This window comes from Gopherus evgoodei, chromosome 1 (genome assembly GCF_007399415.2).
Source record: "Gopherus evgoodei ecotype Sinaloan lineage chromosome 1, rGopEvg1_v1.p, whole genome shotgun sequence".
Taxonomy (NCBI): domain Eukaryota; kingdom Metazoa; phylum Chordata; order Testudines; family Testudinidae; genus Gopherus; species Gopherus evgoodei.
In genome coordinates, this window is record NC_044322.1 from 132,305,417 (window position 1) to 132,323,445 (window position 18,029).

Genomic DNA, 18,029 nt, shown 5'->3' on the forward strand with positions numbered 1-18,029 from the left:
CCCGCCCATTGGAATTCTGGGTTGAGATCCCAGTGCCTGATGGGGCAAAAAACATTGTGGCGGGTGGTTCTGGGTACAGCCTCATCCCTCCCTCCATGCAAGTAGCAGACAACCGTTTCATGCCTTTTTCCCTGGGTGAACTGTGCAGACGCCATAGCATGGAAAGCATGGACCCTGCTCAGCTCAAGACAGCAATCATGGATGCTGTAAACACCTTGCGCATTCTCGTGCAGTCATTGCTGAACCAGGACCTGCAAAACCAGTTGAGGAGGCGGTGGCTACGGCAGCGCAGCGACGAGAGTGATGAGGACATGGACACAGAATTCTCTCAAAACACGGGCCCCTGTGCTTTGGAGATCATGCTAGTAATGGGGCAGGTTCCAGCCATTGAACGCCGATTTTGGGCCCGGGAAACAAGCACAGACCGGTGGGACCACATAGTGTTACGGGTGTGGAACGATTCCCAGTGGCTGTGAAACTTTTGCATGCGTAATGGCACTTTCATGGAACTTTGTGACTTGCTTTCCTCTGCCCTGAAATGCCAGAATACCAAGATGAGAGCAGCCCTCACAGTTGAGAAACAAGTGGTGATAGCCCTCTGGAAGCTTGCAACGCCAGACAACTACTGGTCAGTCGGGAATCAATTTGGAGTGGGCAAATCTACTGTGGGGCCGCTGTGATGCAAGTAGACAAAGCAATCATTAAGCTGCTGCTACGAAAGGTTGTGACTCTGGGAATGTGCAGGTCATAGTGAATGGCTTTGCTGCAATGGGATTCCCTAACTGTGATGGGGCAATAGATGTAACCCATATCCCTATCTAGGCACTGGAGCAACAGGGCACCCAGTACATAAACCGAAAGGGGTACTTTTCCGTGGTGCTGTAAGCACTGGTGGATCACAAGGGACATTTCACCAACATCCATGTGGGATGGCCGGGAAGGGTTCATGACACTCGCGTCTTCAGGAACACTACTCTGTTTAAACAACTGCAGCAAGGGAATTACTTCCCAGACCAGAAATTAACAGTTGGGGATGTTGAAATGCCTGAGCCTACACCTTGATGCCATGGCTCATGAAGCCATACACAGGCAGCCTGGACAGTAGTCAGGAGTTGTTCAACTACAGGCTGAGCAAGTGCAGAATGGTGGTAGAATGTGCATTTGGCCATTTAAAGGCATGCTGGCGTACATTACTGACTCACTCAGACCTCAGCCAAACCAATGTCCCCATTGTTATTGCTGCTTGCTGTGTGCTCCAGAATCTCTGTGAGAATAAGGGGGAGACCTTTATGGCGGGGTGGGAGGCTGAGGCAAATCACCTGGCCACTGATTACGCGCAGCCAGACACCAGGGCGATTAGAAGAGCACACCAGGAAGCGGTGCGCATCAGAGAAGCTTTGAAAACCAGTTTAATCACGGGCCAAGGTACGGTGTGACTGTTGTGTTTGTTTTTCCTTGATGAAACCTCCCTCCTCCTTGATTGTCTCATTCCCTGTAAGCCACCCACCCTCCCCCTTTGATTACCACTTGCTTCCTAAGGAAATAAAATCACTCTCGTTTAAAAATCATGTATTCTTTATTAATTAATTATAAAAAGAGGGCGAGGGCAAGGTATCCCAGGTGTCGTTTGGGAGGAGGATAGGAGGGAACGAAAAGGCCACTAAAAAAAATTTCAAAATAATGACAGCCTTTTGGTTGGGCTATCCACTGGGGTGGAATGGGCAGGTGCACAGAGCCTCCCCCCACGCATTCTTAGTGGTCTGGTGGGTGAGAAGGCTAAGGAACAGGGAGAGGGGGGAGGGCGGTTATAGAGGGGCTGCAGTGGCACTCTGTGATTCTTCTGCCGTTCCTGAAGCTCCACCAGACGCCTGAGCATGTCCGTTTGATCACGCAGCAGCCCCAGAGTTGCATCCCGACACCTCAGATCTTCCTGCCGCCACCTCTCATCTCGAGCGTCTTTCCTCTCCTCACATTCGTCCCTCCTATCCTCACGTTGGTCCCTCCTGTCCTCACAGTCACTGGCATCTTTCCTGTACTTTTATACCACGTCCTTCCACTCATTCAGATGAGCTCTTTCATTGCAGGTCACTTCCATGATTTCCGAGAACATTTCGTCTCACGTCTTTTTTTTCAGCTGCCTTATCTGAGAGACTTCAGGATGGAGGAGGGAGACTTGAAAAATTTGCAGCTGCATGAGGGAGGGAAAAAAGGGAGAGAAGTATTTAAAAAGATACATTTTACAGAACAATGGTTATACTCTTTCACAGTGAACAACACTATTCACCTTACAGAGCACATGTGATCTCACTACAAGGTCGCATTTTGCATCTTAATATTGAGTGCCTGTGGCTTTGGTGTTAGAGATCACAGACGCAGGTCCTGGCATCAGAATTCGGCTTGCATGCGGCCATGTAAGCCATTGTCTTTCGGCTTCTGCAGCCTTCATATATCCAGCGGCCTCCTTTCCCAAATAGCAGGCAAAGCCTGTTGAGTGTTTCTTCTTTCCTGTTAATGTGCAGTACCAGAACCACCCCCATCCAATTCCCTGGGATGATCGCTTTACCCCTCCCCCCACCGCGTGACTGGTATCATGGAAGATCACTGCTAGCCACCCTGCCCCCCACTGCGTGGCTGGTAGCAAGGAAGATCCCAGCTAGCCAAACGCAAAAAAGCTCAGTGCCAATCACTGCCCCCTCCTCCCTCACCCCCCTCGCTTGGCTAAATGCAGGGAAGGATTTCTTTTAAGCTACAGGCAAACAGCCTAACCATCTCTGTCCCCTTAATTAAATTCCTGAAATTCAACCAGGTTACCATGAATGATATCGCTCTCCTGAGGATAACACAGCAAGATAAAGAACGGATGTTGCTTGAATGCCAGCAAGTACCAGGACCATATGCAGCTAGGCTTTGTCATACAATGATACCAGATTACTTGCTACATGCATGGCATGGTCAAGCGTCCTACCATGGAGGACGGAATAAGGCTGCCCTGCCCAGAAACCTTCTGCAAAGGCTTTTGGAGTACCTCCAGGAGAGCTTCATAGAGATATTGCTGGAGGATTTCCGCTCCATCCCCAGACATGTTAACAGACTTTTCAAGTAACTTTACTGGCCGCGAATGCATCCCAAGTCCTCAGGGCAAATTAAGCATTAAAAAACGCTTGCTTTTAAACCATGTTTTATATTTACAAGGGTACACTCACCAGAGGTCCCTTCATTGTCAGGGATAGTGGCTTGGGAGGTCCAGGAGGGTAATTCTATCAGGATGAGAAAAAGCTCGTGGCTGTTGGGGAGAACGGAGTGCGGTGTGCCCTCTGCAAGCTCGTCCTCCTCTTCCTCCTCCTCATCTTCCCCGTCCGCAGAATCCTCAGCCTGGCTGAGATTACCACCCCCACCTCGGAATCCACAGACAGGGGTGGGGTAGTGGTGCCAGACCCCCCCTAGAATTGCATGCAGATCAGCGTAGAAGTGGCATGTTTTTGGCCTTGCCCTGGACCTTCCATTTGCTTCTTTGGTTTTCTGGTAAGCTTGTCTGAGCTCCTTAACTTTCACACAGCACCATACTGAGTTCCTGGTGTGGCCTCTCTGCATCATGGCCTTGGAAATGTTTTCAACATTTTTTTCATTTCGTCTTTTGGAACGGAGTTCTGTTGGCACAGAATCCTCTCCCCATACAGCGATCAGATCCAGTACCTCCCATGCGGTCCATGCTGGAGCTCTTTTTCGATTCTCAGGAGCCTGCATTGTTACCTGTGCTGATGAGCTCTGCGTGGTCACCTGTGCTGGTGAGCGCTCCATGCTGGCCAAATAGGAAATGAAATTCAAAAGTTCGCAGGGCTTTTCCTGTCTATCTGGCCAGTGCATCTGAGTTCAGATGGCTTTCTAGAGCGATCACAATGGTGCACTGTGGGATGCCGCCCGGAGGCCAATACCGTCGAATTGCGGCCACACTAACCCTAATCTGACATGGCAATACTGATTTCAGCGCTACTCCCCTCGTCGGGGAGGAGTACATAAATCGGTTTTAAGAGCCCTTTATATCGATATAAAGGGCTTTGTTGTGTGAACGGGTGCAGGGTTAAATCGGTTTATCACTGCTAAATTCGGTATAAACGCGTAGTGTAGACCAGGCCTAAGCTATTTTGTGTCACAATATCCTTTAGTAGTTCTGTCTCAGTTCCCCATCTGAAAAATGGGGATAATAGCACTGCCCTGCCTTACCAAGGTGTTGTGAGGACAAATTCAGTAAAGATTTTGAGGTGCTCAGATGTTATGATGATAGAGGCTATATGAGTACAATTGAACTTCTTAAAAAGCAAGGAGCCCTAAATGGACACCCCTTCAAAAGTCTCTCATTGACAGTCAATGTGATAAAAGTGTCATTTCTACCATAGTTCACCTACTTCTTTGAAAACATGTCTATTTTGCAACAAAAGCTTTCCTTAGACAGCTCCAGTTGGTTACATTGTCATTCCCATGTGTCCACAAAATGCTAGGAGTTGATTACCACATTCCTCTAAGAAAGGAAGGGGCACTTATTCTCCTAAACGTCTAATTACATAGCTTCTGAGCTGCAGTACTTTGGTTTGTGGTTCAGTGGCCGCTTAACTCCCCAGTGACGAATTTGAACAATATTTAATTAGCTCATTTCTATGGTGGTACTCCAAACAACCCATTTAATCATTCAGACAAAAGTTACACTGAAAGTCTGTGTGTAGGATCATGTAACAGAGACCTCCAGTAGAAAGATATAAATTAAAAAAAAAAATTCTCCTTGCAACCCTTAGTCTGGCTACAGCCAGAAACACCAACCAATTTGGTCCAAGTAATACAAATAAAATGGGGACAGAATAAAAAGATTAATGGTTAGACTCATTTCAAAACAACAGATTGAATACATTCAAGCAATGCAAAGAAGACTCATCTAAATAATGTGAATTATAACCTGCACATTAAATTTCACAATATGTTCTATTGTAGCAACACAGAGCAAATATAATAAATTTCAAATGACAATTAAGTTTTCTTAATATATGCCCAAAGGTCTTTCCAAAATAAATTCCCTCTTCATGAAAAGGGACACAAAAATTATTAAGGGTGAAGCAGGCCTGAGCTTTTTCCAGGAAAGGAGCTACTTCAGTTTGTACCAAGTACACCCAGGAAAGGAGCTAGTCTACATTTTCTTATGGTGACATGGTTTGTCATTGGAGTAATAGCCCCTGGACTGGGATCCCTGTCTGGACACCATCTCTGAAGAGGCATCTGCAGTCATGTGACTCTCACAATGCACCATGAAGTTTGGTCAGAGGGAAGACCACATTGCATCGTAACAGATGTTGTTCAGCCAGGGAGTCAGCCAGAAGGAGAGAATGGGGACCAGAACTACAACTTCCATGAGACAATGGGCCTCATAGGGAAATTAACTTCAATGTTAAACTGATTTGAAAGGAAATGTTTCATGTCAGTTCAACAAACGAAGATATTCCAAGTGGGTTGAAGCAACCCAAACCAAAATATTTTGAAAAATCAAAACCTTTTGATGACATTTAAATTTTACACATACTGCATTTTCTGTCAAAATGGAAAATTGCCAGCCATCTCTGACAGCAACACATATAGCAGCCATATACAACCATGGGCCTTACCTCAAATTTCACAGTCTAAACAGGGTCATTCTGTATCTCTCATATGAATGGGAGCTCCCAGAGGAAAATCCAGGTGAGCATTGGTGCTGGTAATTCAGTAAATGGTCACAAAGAATGGGACAAATTTTGAAAGAGAGAGTAGTTAAGGACAGAGGTGAACAGTAACTGAGATAAAATAGAACATGGTAGCCTGATTATCTTCTTTGAGAAGATAAAAATAAAATAAAATAGAATAGAAGTTATTTTTTTAGACAACGGAAATGTAGTAGAGGTAATCTGCTTGGATTTCATTAAGGCATTTGATACAGTTCCACATAGGAAATTATTAGTTAAATTGAAGAAGATGTGGATTAATATGAGAATTGAAAGGTGGATAAAGAACTGGTTCAAGTAGTGATTACAATGGGTTATACTGAAAGGTGAACTCTCAGGCTGGAGGAAGGTTACTAATGGAGTTCCTCAGGGAGCGATCGTGGGACAATTTTATTTAACATTTTTATTGCTAACCTTCGCATAAAAAGTGAGAGGGTGCTAATAAAATTTATGGATTACACAAAGTTGGGAGGTAAAGCCAATACAGAGGAAGACCGAAATATCATACAAGAAGATCTGGATGACCTTTTAAACTGGAGTAATAGAAATAGGGTGAAATTTAATAGTGCAAAGTGCAAGGTCGTGCATTTAGGGACTAACAACAAGGATTTTTGCTATAAGCTGTAGACTTATCAGTTGAAAATGATGGAGGAGGAGACAGACTTGGGTGTACTGGCTGATTACAAGATGACTATCAACTGTCAATGTGATGCAGCTATGAAAAAGGCTAATGTAGTCCTCAAATGCATCAGGCAAAGTATTTCCAGTAGAGCCAGGGAAGTGTTAGTACCATTATATAAGGCTCTGGTGAGACCTCATCTGGAATACTGTGTGCAGTTCTTGTCTCCCGTGTTTAAGAAAGATGAATTCAAACTGCAAGAGGTGCAGAGAAGGGCTTCCAGGATGATCTGAGGAATGGAAAACCTACCGTATATATTTGTTCATAAGCCAAATACTTTTGGTAAAAAAGTGACGCATCAAAGAGCAGGGGTCAGCTTATAAATGGGTCTACACCAAAATTTAATGATTTTAAATTCTATGGAATCATTTAATTGAGTATCTAATACATTGTAATTTTGTTTACCTGGAGCATCTGCAGGAATGGAGCTCCTCAGCTTCTTGTGGCCATGGTTCGCTGTTCCCAGCCAATCGGATTTGCGGGAAGTGGCATGCCACTTCCCGCAGCTCCTATTGGCTGGGAATGGCAAACCGCGAACATTGGGAGCTGTAGGGCTCTGTGACTGTGAACGTTCCAGGCAAACAAAACATCCAGGCCCGCTAGCGGCTTACCTTAACGGGCCAGGAGCCAAAGTTTGCCAACCCCTGATATATAGCGTCAGCTTATGGAAGAGTCAGACAGTTTTTGCTATTTTTACCTAACCATCTTTGGAGGGTCAGCTTATAAACAAACGGCCTAATGAATGAGTATATATGGTACATTATGAGAGGAGGCTCAAAGAACTTGGTTTGTTTAACCTAACCAAAAGAAGGCTGAGGGGAGATATGATTTCTCTCTATAAAATACATCAGAGGGATAAATATCAGGGAGGGAGACGAGTTATTTAAGTTAAGCACCAGTGTGGACACAAGAACAAATGGCTATAAACTGGCCATTGACAAGGTTAGGCTTGAAATTAGACAACGGTTTCTAACCATCGGAGGAGTGAAGTTCTGGAACAGCCATTCAAGGGGAGCAGTGAGAGAAAAAAACATAACCGGCTTCAAGACTGACTTGGTAAGTTTATGGAGGTGATGGTATGATGCAACTGTCTAAGATGGCATGTGGCCCATTGGCTGCTAAAGACAGGAGATGTAGCATCATTTTTTCCTCCCTCTATGAATGTTGAAGAGAGGAGCTAGCCTTTCCTCCTCTTAGGAGAAACACTCACTTGTATGAGAAGATGTCACATACAAAGAAAAAATGACAATGTCTCTCTTACAGGGTCAGCTGCCTTCTTAGCACTCCCTGATGGCCAGAGGGCACTCTACAATCCCCAGCCTCTGTTTCCCCCTCTCAGGGCTGCTTACAGACTCCACACACTTTTTCCTGTGGTCAACATATCCCTCCTTGGAATCTGGGTTTATTCACAGAAAATAAACTCAAAGTCCCAAGGTAAAGTCGGGCAAATATTTTCTCCTCTTCCCAGGCATCCCTGCCAGGAGACCTTTTGCAGTCTCTCCCACTTGCTCAGGGTCTCTCCTGCCTTAGCAGACTAACCCAACCCTTCCTATCTAGAGTCTTGGTCCCAAATGACTAGACTCTGCTGAAACCTAACCCCTTCTAAAAATCCCCACTAACTGCAGCCACCTGCTGCTCTTTATAGGGCAATCACCTGATTCTTAGCAGATGTGGCTCTTTCAGTGACCAGGATTGGCTAGCCCCAGGCCCTGCAGCCCTGACAGGGTAAGCTATCCTGTTACAATCTCATCTAGCTAAAAGCATTGGCTAAGGTACTCATCTATTTTTCTCATGAGAATGAGGGCAGTCTGTGCTGAGTGCAATCATCTTTGGGGGAAAAAAAGAGTCGTAAGGGGAAAGCAGTGAAATGTTTGTGCCTGCTCCTAGGACAGGAGGACACTCTTCTTAACAAGGGTAGATAAACCAGCAGGTTTCCAAGAGTCACCACAGCAGAGGCAAAGGAATCATGGCTTTAGAGGAGGAAGCATGGGCATTGGAAGTCAGACCTAGATAAATGACTTTAGCGAGATCTTACCCAATGTCCTGAGCCAAAATTGGTGTCTGAACTTCAGGAAGCTGATTTTTGCACTGAAATACACTCTACGGCATTTGGATTGGGGTAAAGGAAAGATTTCATTCAAATGGCTGGGGTATGCTTGTAAGATATACAGATGAACATTTTAAAAACTGGATGTCTAGTATTAGGTTCCTCAGACCATATTTAGGTACATAAATAAGTGGCCTGATTCTCAAAAATGTTGAACATTCACAGATGCCATTGATGTCATTGGATCCACTTCTTAAAATTGTGGTCTGGAAATGTTCCCAGCACAGTTTAGTAGACAGAAGTCTAAAGGTTTTGTTTACAGACTTTCCCCCAGAAGAATAAGCAAACTCTGAAGAGAGCTGTTACTATGCTTACTTGTTAGCCTGAGTCTGAAAGCCTTTGCTAGCTGGGCCCACTTTGACTAGGGAAACAGGAGAGTTGGGGTGGGAGCCCAAAAGGTGAATTTATATTTATTGTCATAGGAACAAGCAAGTTTTAAGCTTTCATCTGCCACTAGCAAGTAATCAAAGATGTCAGTGGCAGCAGCTCTTTTAGTTAACCCAGTGCATGTTCATTAAACAGCAGGGGATGCTCAGAGTGTTTATTTCAATAAAAACAATTAAGCATATATATTTTATTTGTTCAGTGTTAATGATTCCCTGTTAAAGCTGAAGAGGGGGTACATCTTAAGTTTCGAAGTGTGATTATTAAATAGAAATGTCTATCGGTCTAGTAATTTGGGAGAGTGCCAAGCAGACCATAGGTGTTTGATTTTTTTAAAGAGCTGAATATCAACAGAATTTTTTTTTTACGCTGCCACAACTAAGCTTCACAGCTTATCCTCTGTCACCAACTCAGCCGCCATAATGCAGTCCTTCCTATAACACTGAAGCACCGCTCCAGCCAAGACTGAGATGGCATCTCCATCTAAAATCCCTTCCTGCAGACATTAATCATGTACTTTATAAAGCACCTCCTTTTGGGGTGAAATTCCTCAGGCATGGTGTCAGCTGATGGATGACCTTTTGCAGAAAGTTTCAACAAAATCCATTCAGTGACTTTTGACTTAAGTCGGCATTTCATAAATTATTGTTTATAAGAACAATTTTTCTCTCTGTGCTCAAATAACTCAGCTGTTCTGGGGGACAGCATCACAGTTCAGGCACCTGCACCAATATTTTCCCTCTACAGTCCACCACGGGCACCCCCTTTCAGACTTCCGACTCCATCATCTCTCTTGGGCAGAGATCCTCATCTCTCTCCTTCTTGACCAGGGTATTTTCAGGCTGCACAGGCCCCTGCCTACATTGTGAATTCCCAACTGCCTAAGCAGACAAGCTTTGCTTTTCTTCTCAGAGGCTATAAACAACATACTTGCCCATTAGTGTAAGATACCACAGAGCTCTTTCTAAGCAAGCCCATTTATTCTTAAGGTGAAAATGTTACAGAGAAAACATTAAAACAATTTTTAAAAACCCTATATATCCTATATCCATGCTAATAACTTTACCAGAGATCACCCCAACTCCAACAAGGGCTCTGGCCAGTGGCCACTCCTTCAAACCCCACCAAGGCACCTAAAAAGTTAGGCTTAGGGTAGATTTATTGATCTAGCACCCAGATGAGCCCATCCAGATCAACACATAGGCAACTTGGAAAGTCATCATCATGTGTTCAAATCCCTAGCTGGGTTTACAGCTCAGCCATAAAAAGATCAGGGTCGCTCTATAATTGACTGAGTAAAGGATCTAACTAGTGCTCTGGGCCACCCTAATAAAGTTTTAGTGTTCCAATAGAGTTATTATTCATTTGAATATTTCCAATCTGGAAGTCAAAAATCTGAGTTTTACAATGTATTGACCCTTCAGTGACTATATTATGAAAAAAGGCTCCCGACAGCTATATAGACACTGGACCAAATTCTGATCTGTCACACTGATGTAAATGCAAAGTAAATTCGGTAGTTACTCCAGTGTATCTCAGATTTAAAATTTGGCACTCTGCCTTTCATATACTTTATATCCTGTATGCTGATATTGTACAATAATAATTAGAACAAGCTATTGAACTGTAAGGTGTCTAAGCCAGAAGTATGTGGCAAGAACAAAGATATATGATGGGCTTAAATAAAACACACACCAGTCTTGCTAACATTTTAAAATATACTGGATACAATCCAAGCTAAAATGCTTCCATTTTACCTCAACTTTTGACACTCTTTTATTTTACATATTTAAAAAAAAACCTGAATAGTCTGCATCAAAAAACTCCATGGACATTTATTTCAAAGTGCTTCCATTTTCTGGTAAAATAATAGTTTTGGTATATGTTTTAGAACACTTCTCCCCTATATTTTATCTGCTGCAGTGTCTTTATAACGCATTTTTCAAATGTGGAACCTAAATGTAATGGGACAATGCGCTCGCCAAAAAGAATCATTAGTAAGATGATTGCTTTTAGCTAAAGCCAACAGTCTTTTTGCCAGTGAACCAAGATGTATCAAGTGCTTTAAAGGAGATGATAGACTTTTTTAAGTATGGGATTTTAAAAAAACATTATTAATTATTATTATTATTTTATTACTACTACTACTACTTAGGGGTTGGGAACAAGTCCCATTCCCACTAAAGTTGATAAGATTTTTGCCATTAATTTTGATAAGACTAAGATTAGAACCTTGATCTCTGATATGTGACATCAAGAATATAAACTAGCCTGCTGCCTACATAGAGCTGCACACCATCAATGAGAGTCTCTGCTGAGCTCCTTGATGACACAACATAGAACTTTGCACCTTCCCCATCTTGGACTACTCTGGGAGCTGAAGCAGGCCCTGGCATAATATAGACAGCCCAGGTCCTGTCTAAGCTACATCAGTCTCCCTGGGCTGCCCTATCGGTCACAGCTCTGCATGGAATCTCTGAACTTCAGTATATGGAGCCTGAAACTCTGCTGCTCCTCGCTCAGCCACTATACCAGTGCTTGTGACAGAGTCCTTGGAAGGCAACCATATGGTTTCTCCTTAAATCAGAACCAGGGTTTTTAGGGCACCTTCATGCTGCTTGAGCCCTTTTAGCTGATGTAAAGGGGCTCAAACAGGGTTGAGATTTGCACGCAATGTGTTTAATCTCCTATGATGCCCTTTGAGACAGAGACAATGTAGTCCAGGGGTTCTCACAACAAAAATGTTGGTGGCCTCATAGTGCAGCCACCAACTCTTGCTGTTGGCCCCTCTGACAAATTTTCCTAAGATACTTAATTAACTTTAGGAAAAACAAATAAATATGCACATACATGTCCAAATCATTGTAATTTATGTAGAGTTTTTTTGCAGACTCAATAATAAAAATAATGTACCGTTGTATTTTGGTGCTCTTGGCCCTCCGCTGCCTTGCCAGACCCTTCACCCATTATCTCTGACCCTCACTGCCTCCCCCTGGTTCCCCAACAGATCTCCCTAAGGCCCCATCACCCTCCTGGGCCCCACATCACTCCTCTGGGCACTGCTGCTTCCTCCCCCTCCTCCCCATTGCCTTGAGCTCCCTTCTGCAGCCTCACACCCCTGCCTCACACTCCTTGCCTCTTGACCACAATACCAGGTAAGCCCGGCACCGCTGAGGTCCCGCCAACCTGGGCTGAAACCCAGAGCTACAGGTTTTAGCTGAACCAGGGGAGGAGGAGGAGCTGAAGCCCACCCCCAGAGCCCCACAGCTGAAGCTGGACGGTAAGGGGGCCCTGAAGCACGGAGCCCACTGCCAGAGCCCCAAGGCTGAAGGGGGATAAGGGAGTTAAGCCTGCCCCTGCATCCCCGTGGCTGAAGCTGGGCAGGGGAGGCTGAAGCCCACCCCCAGGGCCATGCAGCTGAAGCCAGGGATGGGGCTCAAGCCCACTGTTGGACCCTCTGGCTGAAACTGGGTGGGGGAAGGGTGAAGCCTACCTGAGCCTTTGGCTGAACCAAGAGAAGGGGGCTGACCCACCCCTGGAGTCCCATGGCTGAAGATGGGTTGAGTGGGAGGGATGAAGCCTGTCCCTGGAGCCCCAGGGTGCTGCAAGGAGGGGTTGCTCCTTTGCCTCCTCCCCTATCTCTGCCCAGGAGGCTGTCATGGCAACAGGAAAACCTTCTGGTGGCCACATGCAGCCACGGTGGGTGCATTTCAGAAACGCTGAGCTAGTCCTCTCTATACAGCATGAAAGCTAGCTAGCATGAGCTCACTATGGGTATGTCTATAACCTGCAGCTGGCCTCAGTCATCTGACATGGGGTCAGGCTTTGGAGCTGAAAAACTGCTGGGTAGATGTTTGGCCTCGGACTGGAGCTTGAGTTCTGGGATCCCATGAGGGGGGGGAGGGTCCCAGAACTCAGACTCCAACCCACATGTCTACATGCCAATTTATAGCTCCACAGCCTGTGCCCTAAGAGCTTGAGTCATCTAATCCAGGCCAGCCATGGGGCTTTTATCCCTGTTTAGATGTACCTAAAGTGTCTGAATAGGTAGTCAGTCTGCTAGGGAAAACAAAGGACGCTGTTGTCCTAGCATTCCCTCTCAGATCTGAACCTTAGAGTTCAGAAAATGAGATACTAGCACCTGAATCCTCTAAGCTTAATTACCAGCTTAGCACAGCCACCACCCAAAAATATAGTGTTTGGGGGCACTCTGACCTCCCCAACCTTCCCTGGGGACCCCAAGAACAAAGATCCTTTGGGTTCTTAAAAACAAGGAGAAATAAACCATTCCCCCACCTTTCCCCCTCCCAGAATTTCCCTCCTTGGGCTATCCTGAGAGATACTGATCCAACCTCTTAAATTACCATACAGAGGAGCATCTCCCTTCCCTTCCACAAAGAGGCAACAGATTTAAGGAAAACAGAGAGAGATTCTATCTCTCCCCGCTCCCGTCTCCCCCATCCGTCCTGGTAAGTTATCCCAATCCCCTGGAATAAAACAAGGGAAACAAGAAAAAAAAATCAATCAGGTTCTCTAAAAAGAAATCTTTTAATAAAAGAAAGGAAAAAGTAAAGAATTATCTCTGTAACTTCAAGATGTAAATATTACAGGGTCCTATAGCTTACAGACACCAGAAAGAGACTTTCCCCCCAATACCAATACAAATCAAAATATTCCCAGCAACTACACATATAAAAGTTAACCAGCCAGATCCACAAATGCAAATAGTGTAAAACAATCAAAAAGCCTAAATCGCCTGTTTTTACTTACTATTTGAAAAGAAGCTTAGAGAGCCTGTAGTAATGTCTGGTCTCTCTCAGACCCTCTGAGAGAAGAACACACAACGGACAAAGAACACACACAAAAGCTTCCCTCCACCCAAATTTAAAAGTATCTTGTCTTCTGATTGGTCTTCTGGTCAGGTGTCCAATTCCCTGCTTGTAACCCTTTACAGGTAGAAGAAACATTAACCCTTAACAATCTGTTTATGACAGCTGTTCTCCACTATCAGGAAACTGAGACAAGGGATTCTGAATCCCTGTGATCCCCCTTTGCTGTTATACATCCTTTCCCAGAGGGTCAGGTTTAGAAGGAAAGACAGTTGAGTTGTTCGACCAAGTCACCAGGTGTAACTAGCTATAGTTACACTAATGAGCTGGTTATTCTGATGGCACATTTTCTGCACTCTATTTAAGGCTATGCTACCTTTTCCTTTTAATGAGATTTTTGTAACATTCGAGTTCTGTTCTGACGGCTATTTTTGATGAAAAATAATGACAAATGTAAATCTGAGCATGTGTGAATTTTCTCGTGCAGTTTTGGCTGTTTAATCTATGTAGTTGTAAAGTTAGAGTTTTTTAAAAACCACGTTTTTCAAATATTTTAGAGAGCATCTCATTTTTCTCTTTTTTTTTTAAACACTTTTGGGGAAAATACTTAATTTGGGCAAAACATTTAGTACTCATAAGCTTTTTCCTACTTTCCACTAGCCCTGCATCTGTTTGATTCTAGGGAACTCCTTCCTTAACTCACACCCTTAACCCCAACACCTGCATTCAGTTGTGAGAAGGAAAACCATTTCTGGTTCCCTGCTTACGGAGCTAAACAGTACAATTTTTGCATCAGCCTTTGTGCTGGCCTACTTTTTAATTTGATTTACTGTGTCACACATTTTCCCAAGGACTTTTTTTCCTCCTTTGCCTTGTTTGGGCCTTTACTTTTTTATATTGTGTCAATCAAAGCAGTGCCAAGAACCAAAGATTAAACAAATGGAGAAACTTCAGAACATTCTGAGTCTGACTGGAACTCCTCTCCTATGCAGGGCCATGTAGCAATACGGAAATTCTTCAAAGTGTGTTCTGTTTTCACTCTCCTCAAGTGTTGAGTGTTAAACATTTCTTTTTTTCCTGTGCTGTATCATTAATGCCGGCTCTGTTTGATTCATAGGGAGAGCAAATTTCCTGCATCTGCCTACTGCCCACATGAGAACCTTGTTACTAGAGTCAGTGAGCATGCATTAGCATGAATGCGAACAAAACAGAATAAGAATACATTTTGTTTTTATGAAGTGCTTTTCATATTCAAAATGCAGTATTCAAAGCACTGTATAAAGGAAATAAAGTAATGACAGTGCAGTAACACTATTCTATAGGTTCTTACACTATGTCCATGTGCTATGAGTGCCTAAAGTTGTCGCTAACCATGGCCTGGCATGTGCTAAGCAAATGTGTTTCATTATGGTTTAAGAACATGAGTGTGGCTGCAGGGACCAAAAGCCATCTTTCATTTTGGAAGGCAGGGTTCTGGACTGCAGCAAACAGAACAGTGTAGCCAGCTGCAGCTTACAACAGGCTCTCATTGCTGTGTTATGTAATGTTTAAATAAAAATAATTTTGTTCTGCCTTACTTATAGCCAGAGCATATAGTGCCGCCTGTAGTTAACATTGCCCAACACTTCCCTTTATAAGACTCTGTTTTCATTTACTACTAACTTTGCCACGCATTAATTGTTTGGGCTGAAATTTTCTACACTGGGTGTCGGCCATTTAAAAATTTTCAGCTAAAGCACTTAGCCATGTCTGAAAATGAAGTTAGGAAAAAAATATTGTTTTGTCCATGTTTGTCATAAACAGATAGTTAAGGGTTAATGTCTCTTTTACCTGTAAAGGGTTAACAAACAGTGAACCGGACACCTGACCAGAGGACCAATCAGGAAACAAGATACTTTCAAATCTCGGTGGAGGGAAGCCTTTGTTTGTGTTTTGGCGTTTTGCTTTGTTCTCTCTGGGTCCTGGAAGGGACTAGACGTGCAACCAGGTTGCTTGTCAATCTCCCTGCTACAGTCTCTTACATATTCAGAATAGTGAGTATTAAGTAGAACAGGAGATTATAGTCTTTTGATTGTTTTCTGTATTTGCAAATGTGTAGTTTGCTGGAAATATTTTAAATTGCATATTGCTGGGGGGAGGCTTCTTTCTAGTGTCTATAAGCTGAAAGACCCTGTAACTTTTACCATCTAAATTGCAGAGATAACTTACACTTTTTTCTTTCTTTTTATTAAAAGTTTTGCTTTCTAAGACCTGTTTGATTTTTTCCCCTTGTTGAGGATCAAGGGAATTGAGTCTGTACTTAACAGGGAAGGGGAAGGGAGGGGAGAAGGGGGAATCCCTTTGTTTAGATTCATGGAGCTTGAATCTGTCTATCTCTCCAGCATAACCGAGGGAGGGGGAGAGAGAGGCGGGGGCAACCAACCTGATTTCTCTGTGTTGTGATTCAAGGAATTTGAATCACGGTGATCTCCTAGGGTAACCCAGGGAGGGAAAGCCTGGGCAAGGCATGGTGAGGGAAAGGGTTTACTTTCCTTGTGTTAAGATCCAGAGGGTCTGGGTCTTGGGGGTCCCCGGGCAAGGTTTTGGGGGGACCTGAGTCTACCAGGCACTGGAATTCCTGGTTGGTGGCACCGTATCAGATCTAAGCAAGTAATTAAGCTTAGAGAAATACATGCTGGTACCCCAATTTTTTGGACTCTAAGGTTCAGATTGGGGACAGAATACTATGACATGGTGAGCAGCGTTGGGATAAGAATCCAAAAGCCAGTGAGTTAAAAGCAAAAGCGAGTAGGATGATTATTTTTCTTCTTTCCCTCTGCTAGCTGTTTGTAAGCAGGGGAGAGGGTTTAAAACTACAGCCAGAAATGTTTTTTTCCCCTTTTCTCCCTTCTGGTTGTGCAGAGAGACTGCCTAAAGGCAGAGACATTAAGGTTTAACAAGGGTCTTTTGTTAAACAAAAGGACTCCAACTGTGAGTCAACAGGAACTCCAGCAAAACACATATGCAAATGAAAGGGGGTTTTTTGTTCTAATTTAAACGTGAAAGGCTACTTAGGAAAAGTTAAAAAAGACTCTGTTGCTAAGCAACCCTAAGAAGGCAGCAGAGGAACAGCATTTCAGGCAGTAAACAGAAGAGGGCGCACCAGCACAAGAAAGCAGGAACAATGAGCACCAGTGCAGCAACAAGCAAACTAAAAATAGCTAAACTAAAAGCAATAAACAAACACAACGAACATAAAAGACGAATGGAACTAATTCAGGCAGAAATGGCCAGGGAAGAGGCTGCCCACAGGAGAGACATGGAGAAAAAACAAAAAGAGATGGAGCTCCAAAGGGAGGCCCACCAGCAGGCCATGGAATTAGCAAAAACTAAACAGAATGACACAGCCAATCCTACCAACCCTTCGCTGGTGATTCTTCCACATCCCAAGAAATTTCGTACCTACAAGGCATGTGATGACACTGAGGCCTTCTTAGAAAATTCTGAAAGAGCCTGCCTTAGGTACAGCATCTCTGAAGACCAGTACATGATAGAGCTGAGGCCACAGCTCAGTGGACCCTTAGTGGAGGTGGCAGCTGAAATGCCTAAGGAGAACATGAACGATTATAAATTTTTTCAAACTAAGGCCAGAATCAGAATGGGGATAACACCTGAGCATGCCCGTCGGCGGTTCAGAACCTTAAGATGGAAACCAGATGTGTCATTCCCCCGACACGCCTACCACATTGAAGAGAATTATGAGGCCTGGATATCAGGAACCCATGTTAACAGTATGGATGAGCTACACCTCCTAATACAAATGGAGCAGTTCTTAGAGGGTGTTCCTGAGGAAATAGAAAGGTACATCCTAGATGGGAAACCCAAAACTATAACCGAGGCGGGGGAGATTGGAGCCAAATGGATGGAAGTGGTAGAAAAGAAAAAAGCTACTGTCAAGGGGAGCAAATACCCCAGGGGGCACACCGACAATAAACCCCACAACCAAGGGCAGCCCAAGACCCCCCTACAACCCAAGGAAAGCCACAGACACCCTATTCTCCCACCTCACCAGTCTCCAGTAACCCACCGCGGCCCAGTGACCAGTCAGCTGGATGATGCTTTAAATATAATGAACTGGGACACATAAAGGCCATCTGCCCAAAGAACCCCAACCAAGTGCAAGTCATTACACCACCATCACACCAAAGATCCCCAGGCCCAGATGCCTCTGAAATATCCTTGGAGCGAATGGAAATTTTGAGAGTGGGCGGAAAGAAGGTTACCGTGTGGAGAGACATGGGGGCACAAGTGTC